Consider the following 8694-nt stretch of genomic DNA (forward strand, 5'->3'; position numbering starts at 1 on the left):
AGACATATTGTAAGCATTATAAGACTCTACACCGTCTTCCTTGTTGTTCGACCCTTACTAGAAAATATCTAGACCTTAGAGAGACCAATTATGCAAACCAAATTTTAGCAAGCTCTATGTATTTCTTCACTAATAAGTGCAAAGTATATGATGCAAGAGCTTAAACATGAGCACAACAATTGCCAAGTATCACATTATTCAAGATATTATACCAATTACCACATGTAGCATTTCCCGTTTCCAACCATATAACAATTTAACGAAGCAGTTTCAACCTTCGCCATGATTATTATGAGTAAAGCCTAAGGACATATTTGTCCATATGCAACAGCGGAGCGTGTCTCTCTCCCACAAAATGAATGCTAGGATCCAACTTTATTCAAACAAAACCAAAACAAAAACATACAGACGCTCCAAGTAAAGCACATAAGATGTGGCCGAATAAAAATATAGTTTCACTAGAGGAACCTGATAATATTGTCGATGAAGAAGGGGATGCCTTGGGCATCCCCAAGCTTAGATGCTTGAGTCTTCTTAAAATATGCAGGGATGAACCACCGGGGCATCCCCAAGCTTAGAGCTTTCACTCTCCTTGATCATATTGTATCATCCTCCTCTCTTGATCCTTGAAAACTTCCTCCACACCGAACTCAAAACAACTCATTAGAGGGTTAGTGCATAATCAAAAATTCACATATTCAGAGGTGACACAATCATTCTTAACACTTCTGGACATTGCACAAAGCTACTGAAAGTTAATGGAATAAAGAAATCCATCAAACATAGCAAAACAGGCAATGCGAAATAAAATGCAGAATCTGTCAAAACAGAACAGTACGTAAAGACGTATTTTTCTGGGGCACTAAACTTGCTCAGATGAAATTGCTCAAATTGAATGAAAGTTGCGTACATATCTGAGTATCACGCACGTAAATTGGCATTATTTTCTGAGTTACCTACAGACGGCGCGACTCAAATTCGTGACAGTAAGAAATCTGTTACTGCGCAGCAATCCAAATCTAGTATCAACTCTACTATCAAAGACTTTACTTGGCACAACAATGCAATAAAACTAAGATAAGGAGAGGTTGCTACAGTAGTAACAACTTCCTAGACTCAAATACAAAACAAAGTACTGTAGTAAAATAATGGGTTGTCTCCCATAAGCGCTTTTCTTTAACGCCTTTCAGCTAGGCGCAGAAAGTGTGTATCAAGTGTTATCAAGAGACGAAGCATCAACATCATAATTTGTTCTAATGATAGAATCAAAGGGTAACTTCATTCTCTTTCTAGAGAAGTGTTCCATACCTTTCTTGAGAGGAAATTGATATTTAATATTACCTTCCTTCATATCAATAATAGCACCAACAGTTCGAAGAAAAGGTCTTCCCAATATAATGGGACAAGATGCATTGCATTCAATATCCAAGACAACAAAATCAATGGGGACAAGGTTATTGTTAACCATAATGCGAACATTATCAACTCTCCCCAAAGGTTTCTTTGTAGAGTTATCAGCAAGATTAACATCCAAATAACAATTTTTCAATGGTGGCAAGTTAAGCATATTATAGATTTTTCTAGGCATAACGAAAATACTTGAACCAAGATCACATAAAGCATTACAATCAAAGTCATTGACCTTCATCTTAATGATGGGCTCCCAACCATCCTCTAACTTCCTAGGAATAGAAGCTTCGCGTTCTAATTTCTCTTCTCTAGCTTTTATGAGAGCATTTGTAATATGTTTTGTAATGGCCAAATTTATAGCACTAGCATTAGGACTCTTAGCAAGTTTTTGTAAGAACTTTATAACTTCAGAGATGTGGCAATCATCAAAATCTAAACCATTATAATCTAAAGCAATGGGATCATTGTCCCCAATGTTGGAAAAAAATTTAGCAGTTTTATCACAGGCAGTTTCAGCAGTTTTAGCAGTTTCCGGCAGTTTTGCAGGCTTTGCATTAGGAGTAGGAACATTGCCAACACCAATTATTTTACCATTGATAGTAGGAGGTGCAGCAACATGTGGAGCATTAGCATTACTAGTGGTGGTAATAGTCCAAACTTTAGTTACATTATTCTCTTTAGCATTTTCTTCTTTTTCCCACCTAGCACGCAGTTCAGCCATTAATCTTATATTCTCATTAATTCTAACTTGGATGGCATTTGCTGTAGTAACAATTTTATTATCAATATCCTCAGGTTTAGCAGCCATTTTATTAATTAAGGAAGATTGTGACGCAGACATGTATGAGATTCGGTTTTCAGTATTCGCAAGTTTAGTTTGCAACCCAGAGATCTCCATATTCAGATTTTCAAGTTGATTTCCTATATTTTTCAACAAGGTAGATTGTTCATTCATAGTTTTAGTAAACAATTTATTTTGCTCATATTGGGATTGCATAAAGCTCTTAGTAGATCTTTCAATTTCTAACATCTTTTCCTCATTAGGTGAAACATATCTACTATAAGAGTTACCATTAGCGGGATATGGCCTAGAGTTATTGTAATTGTTATTTTTAATGAAGTTCACATCAACATGTTCTTCTTGCGCAACAAATGAAGCTAACGGAACATTATTAGGATCAACATTAGTCCTACCATTCACAAGCATAGACATAATAGCATCAATCTTATCACTCAAGGAAGAGGTTTCTTCGACAGAATTTACCTTCTTACCTTGTGGAGCTCTTTCCGTGTGCCATTCAGAGTAATTAATCATCATATTATCAAGAAGCTTTGTTGCGGCACCTAGAGTGATGGACATAAAGGTACCTCCAGCAGCTGAATCCAATAGGTTCCGTGAAGAAAAATTTAGTCCTGCATAAAAGGTTTGGATGATCATCCAAGTAGTCAGTCCATGGGTTGGGCAATTTTTAACCAAAGATTTCATTCTTTCCCATGCTTGTGCAACATGCTCAGTATCCAATTGCTTAAAATTCATTATGCTACTTCTCAAAGATATAATTTTAGGAGGAGGATAATATCTACCAATGAAAGCATCCTTACATTTAGTCCATGAATCAATACTATTCTTAGGCAGAGATAGCAACCAATCTTTAGCTCTTCCTCTTAATGAGAAAGGAAACAATTTTAACTTTATAATGTCACCATCTACATCCTTATACTTTTGCATTTCACATAGTTCAACAAAATTATTAAGATGGGCAGCAGCATCATCAGAACTAACACCAGAAAATTGCTCTCTCATAACAAGATTTAGTAAAGTAGGTTTAATTTCAAAGAATTCTGCTGTAGTAGCAGGTGGAGCAATAGGTGTGCACAAGAAATCATTATTATTTGTGTTTGTGAAGTCACACAACTTAGTATTTTCAGGAGTATTCATTTTAGCAATAGTAAATAAAGTAAACTGGATAAAGTAAATGCAAGTAACTAAATTTTTTGTGTTTTTAATATGGCAAACAAGATAGTAAATAAAGTAAAACTAGAAACTAATTTTTTTGTGTTTTGTTTTAGTGCAGCAAACAAATAAGTAAATAAAAGTAAAGCAAGACAAAAACAAAGTAAAGAGATTGGAAGTGGAGACTCCCCTTGCAGCGTGTCTTGATCTCCCTGGCAACGGCGCCAGAAATTTACTTGCTGCGCGTAGTTGACGTATGTCTTTCCGTTCAACACGCGTCCGTTGGGAACCCCAAGAGGAAGGTGTGATGCGTACAGCAGTAAGTTTCCCTCAGTAAGAAACCAAGGTTTATCGAACCAGTAGGAGCCAAGAAGCACGTTGAAGGTTGATGGCGGCGGAGTGTAGTGCGGCGCAACACCAGGGATTCCAGCGACAACGTGGAACCTGCACAACACAACCAAATTACTTTGCCCCAACGTGACAGTGAGGTTGTCAATCTCACCGGCTTGCTGTAACAAAGGATTAGATGTATAGTGTGGATGATGATGTTTGCAGAACACAGTAGAACGAGTATTGCAGTAGATTGTATTTGATGTAAAAGAATGGACCAGGGTCGACAGTTCACTAGTGGTGTCTCTCCCATAAGATAAATAGCATGTTGGGTGAACAAATTACAGTTGGGCAATTGACAAATAAAGAGAGCATGACCATGCACATACATGTTATGATGAGTATTGTGAGATTTAATTGGGCATTACGACAAAGTACATAGACCGCTATCCAGCATGCAACTATGCCTAAAAAGTCCACCTTCAGGTTATCATCCGAACCCCCTCCGGTATTAAGTTGCAAACAACAGACAATTGCATTAAGTATGGTGCGTAATGTAATCAACAAATACATCCTTAGATATAGCATTGATGTTTTATCCCTAGTGGCAACAGCACATCCACAACCTTAGAACTTTCTGTCACTGTCCCAGATTTAATGGAGGCATGAACCCACTATCGAGCATAATTACTCCCTCTTGGAGTTACAAGTAACGACTTGGCCAGAGCCTCTACTAATAACGGAGAGCATGCAAGATCATAAACAACACATAGATGATAGATTGATAATCAACATAGCATAGTATTCCATATTCATCGGATCCCAACAAACGCAACATGTAGCATTACAGATAGATGATCTTGATCATGTTAGGCAGCTCAGAAGATCCAACAATGATGGCACAATTAGGAGAAGACGACCATCTAGCTACTGCTATGGACCCATAGTCCAGGGGTGAACTACTCACACATCAATCCGGAGGCGACCATGGCGGTGAAGAGTCCTCCGGGAGATGATTCCCCTCTCCGGCAGGGTGCCGGAGGCGATCTCCTGAATCCCCCGAGATGGGATTGGCGGCGGCGGCGCCTCTGGAAGGTTTTCCGTATCATGGCTCTCGGTACTGGAACTATTATCGACGAAGGCTTAAGTAGGCGGAAGGGTAGGTCAGGGGCGCTACGAGGGGCCCACACGCTAGGGCCGCGCGGCCAAGGCCTGGGCCGCGCCGCCCTAGTGTGGCGTCGCCTCGTCGCCCCACTTCGTTTCCTCTCCGGACTTCTGGAAGCTTCGTGGAAAAATAAGATCCTGGGCGTTGATTTCGTCCAATTCCGAGAATATTTCCTTACAAGGATTTCTGAAACCAAAAACAGCAGAAAACAGCAACTGGCTCTTCGGCATCTCGTTAATAGGTTAGTGCCGAAAAATGCATAATAATGACATATAATGTGTATAAAACATGTGAGTATCATCATAAAAGTAGCATGGAACATAAGAAATTATAGATACGTTTGAGACGTATCAGTGTTGCAAAAACTCGTGTTTTTCATGCTTTCAGCCTCCATTTCGGTGGGCTATAGCTCACATTTTTCATGTTTTTTCCCATTTGATGGCCTATAGCGCACAGTTTCCGGTTCCCGGGACAATTTCCAGCTACCGTAACGACTGATACATGATTTGAGAGGTGTTGCAAAAACTCATGTTTTTCCTATTTTTAGCCTCCATTTCCGTGGGTTATAGCACATATGTTTTGAGAGGCGTCACAAAAATACGTGTTTTTCATGTTTTGTGCCTCCATTTCCATGGCCTATAGCTCACAGTTTTCATGTTTGTTGGCCATTTCATGGCCTATAGCGCACATTTTCCAGTTCCCGGGATGATTTCCAGCTAACGTAACGACTGATTTGAGAGGCGTTGCAAAAACTCGTGTTTTCCATGTTTTCAGCCTCCATTTCCGTGGGTTATAGCTCACATTTTTCATGTTTTTTTCCCATTCCATTGCCTATAGCGCACATTTTCTGGTTCTCGAGACGATTTCCAGCTACCGTAACGACTGCTACATGATTTGAGAAGCGTCGCAAAAACTCATGTTTTTCATGTTTTCAGCCTCCAATTCCGTGAGCTATAGCTCACATTTTTCATGTTTTTTCCCATTTCATGGCCTATAGCGCACAGTTTCCGGTTCTCGGAACAATTTCCAGCTACCGTAACGACTGATACATGATTTGAGAGGCGTTGCAAAAACTCATGTTTTTCATGTTTTCAGCCTCCATATCTGTAGGCTATAGCTCACAGTTTTCATTTTTTGCCCATTTCATGGGCTATAGCGCACATTTTCCGGCTCCCGGGACGATTTCCAGCTAACGTAACGACCGGTACTTGGTTTGAGAGACGTCGCAAAAACTCGTGTTTTTCATGTTTTCAGCCTCCAATTCTGTGAGCTATAGCTCACAGTTTTCATATTTTTGCCCATTTCATGGGCTATAGCATATATTTTCCAGTTCCTGAGATGATTTCCTGCTACCGTACATATCGATACATGTTTTGAGAGGCATCACAAAAATACGTGTTTTTCATGTTTTGTGTCTCTATTTTCATGGGCTATAGCTCACAGTTTTCATGTTTTTTGGCCATTTCATGGCCTATAGCGCATATTTTCCAGTTCCCGGGATGATTTCCAGCCAACGTAACGACTGATACACGATTTAAGAGGCGTTGCAAAAACTCGTGTTTTTCATGTTTTCACCCTCCATTTCTGTGGGCTATAGCTCACATTTTTCATGGTTTTTCCCATTTCATGGCCTATAGCGCTCAGTTTCCGGTTCCCAGGACAATTTCCAGCTACCGTAACGAATGATACATGATTTGAGAGGCGTTGCAAAAACTCATATTTTCCTGTTTTTAGCCTCCATTTCCGTGTGTTATAGCACACATGTTTTGAGAGGCGTCACAAAAATACGTGTTTTTCATGTTTTGTGCCTCTATTTCCATGGGCTATAGCTCACAGTTTTCATGTTTGTTGGCCATTTCATGGCCTATAGCGCACATTTTCCAGTTCCCGGGATGATTTCCAGCTAACGTAACGACTGATACACGATTTTAGAGGCGTTGCAAAAACTCGTGTTTTTCATGTTTTCAGCCTCCATTCCCGTGGGCTATAGCTCACATTTTTCACGTTTTTCCCATTTGATGGCCTATAGCGCACAGTTTCCGGTTCCCGGGACAATTTCCAGATACCGTAATGACTGATACATGATTTGACAGGTGTTGCAAAAACTCATGTTTTTCATGTTTTCAGCCTCCATTTCCGTAGGCTATAGCTCACAGTTTTCATTTTTTGCCCATTTCATGGGCTATAGCGCACATTTTTCGGCTCCCGGAACGATTTCCAGCTAACGTAACGACCGGTACTTGGTTTGAGAGGCGTCGCAAAAACTCGTGTTTTTCATGTTTTTAGCCTCCAATTCCGTGAGCTATAGCTCACAGTTTTCATATTTTTGCCCATTTCATGGGCTATAGCATATATTTTCCAGTTCCCGAGATGATTTCCTGCTACCGTACATATCGATACATGTTTTGAGAGGCATCACAAAAATACGTGTTTTTCATGTTTTGTGCCTCTATTTCCATGGGCTATAGCTCACAGTTTTCATGTTTTTTGGCCATTTCATGGCCTATAGCGCATATTTTCCAGTTCCCGGGATGATTTCCAGCTAACGTAACGACTGATACACGATTTTAGAGGCGTTGCAAAAACTCGTGTTTTTCATGTTTTCAGCCTCCATTTCCGTGGGCTATAGCTCACATTTTTCATGTTTTTTCCCATTTGATGGCCTATAGCGCACAGTCTCGGTACAGGGGTTTTCGTGACGAAGGCTTTAAGTAGGCGGAAGGGCAGGGTTGGAGGCGGCGCGAGGGCCCACCCCATAGGGCGGCGCGGGCCCCATCCAGGCCGCGCGGCCCTATGGTGGCGGCGCCTCGTCGCCCCACTTCGTAATCCCTTCGGTCTTCTGGAAGCTTCTTGGAAAAATAAGACCCTGGGCGTTGATTTCGTCCAATTCTGAGAATATTTCCTTTGTAGGATTTCTGAAACCAAAAACAGCAGAAAACAGCAACTGGCTCTTCGGCATCTTATCAATAGGTTAGTGCCGGAAAATGCGTATAAATGATGTAAAGTATGTATAAAACATGTGAGTATCATCATAAAAGTAGCATGGAACATAAGAAATTTTAGATACGTTTGAGACGTATCAAGCATCCCCAAGCTTAGTTCCTACTCGCCCTCGAGTAGGTAAACGATAACAAGGATAATTTCTGAAGTGTCATGCTATCATAATCTTGATCAATACTATTGTAAAGCATATGATATGAATGAAGTGATTCAAAGCAATGGTAAAGACAATGAATAAACAACTGAATCATATAGCAAAGACTTTTCATGAATAATACTTTCAAGACAAGCATCAAAAAGTCTTGCATAGGTGTTAATTCATAAAGCAATAGATTCTTAGTAGAAAGCTTTGAAGCAACACAAAGGAAGATATAAGTTTCAGCAGTTGCTTTCAACTTCAACATGTTTATCTCATGGATAATTGTCAACACAAAGTAATATGATGAATGCAAATAAGCAAGTATGCAGGAATCAATGCACACAGTTGACACAAGTGTTTGCTTCTAAGATAGAAAGAAGTAGGTAAACTGACTCAACATAAAAGTAAAAGAAAGGCCCTTCGCAGAGGGAAGCATGGATTGCTATATTTGTTCTAGAGCTTTTATTTTGAAAACATAGAAACAATTTTGTCAACGGTAGTAATAATTCATATGTGTTATGCATAAGACATCCTATAAGTTGCAAGCCTCATGCATAGAATACCAATAGTGCTCGCACCTTGTCCTAATTAGCTTGGATTTACATGGATTATCATTGCATAACATATGTTTCAACCAAGTGTCACAAAGGGGTACCTCTATGCCGCTTGTACAAAGGTCTAAGGAGAAAGTTCGCA

Source organism: Lolium perenne, chromosome 1, assembly GCF_019359855.2.
Source record: "Lolium perenne isolate Kyuss_39 chromosome 1, Kyuss_2.0, whole genome shotgun sequence".
In the NCBI taxonomy this organism is placed as follows: Eukaryota; Viridiplantae; Streptophyta; class Magnoliopsida; order Poales; family Poaceae; genus Lolium; species Lolium perenne.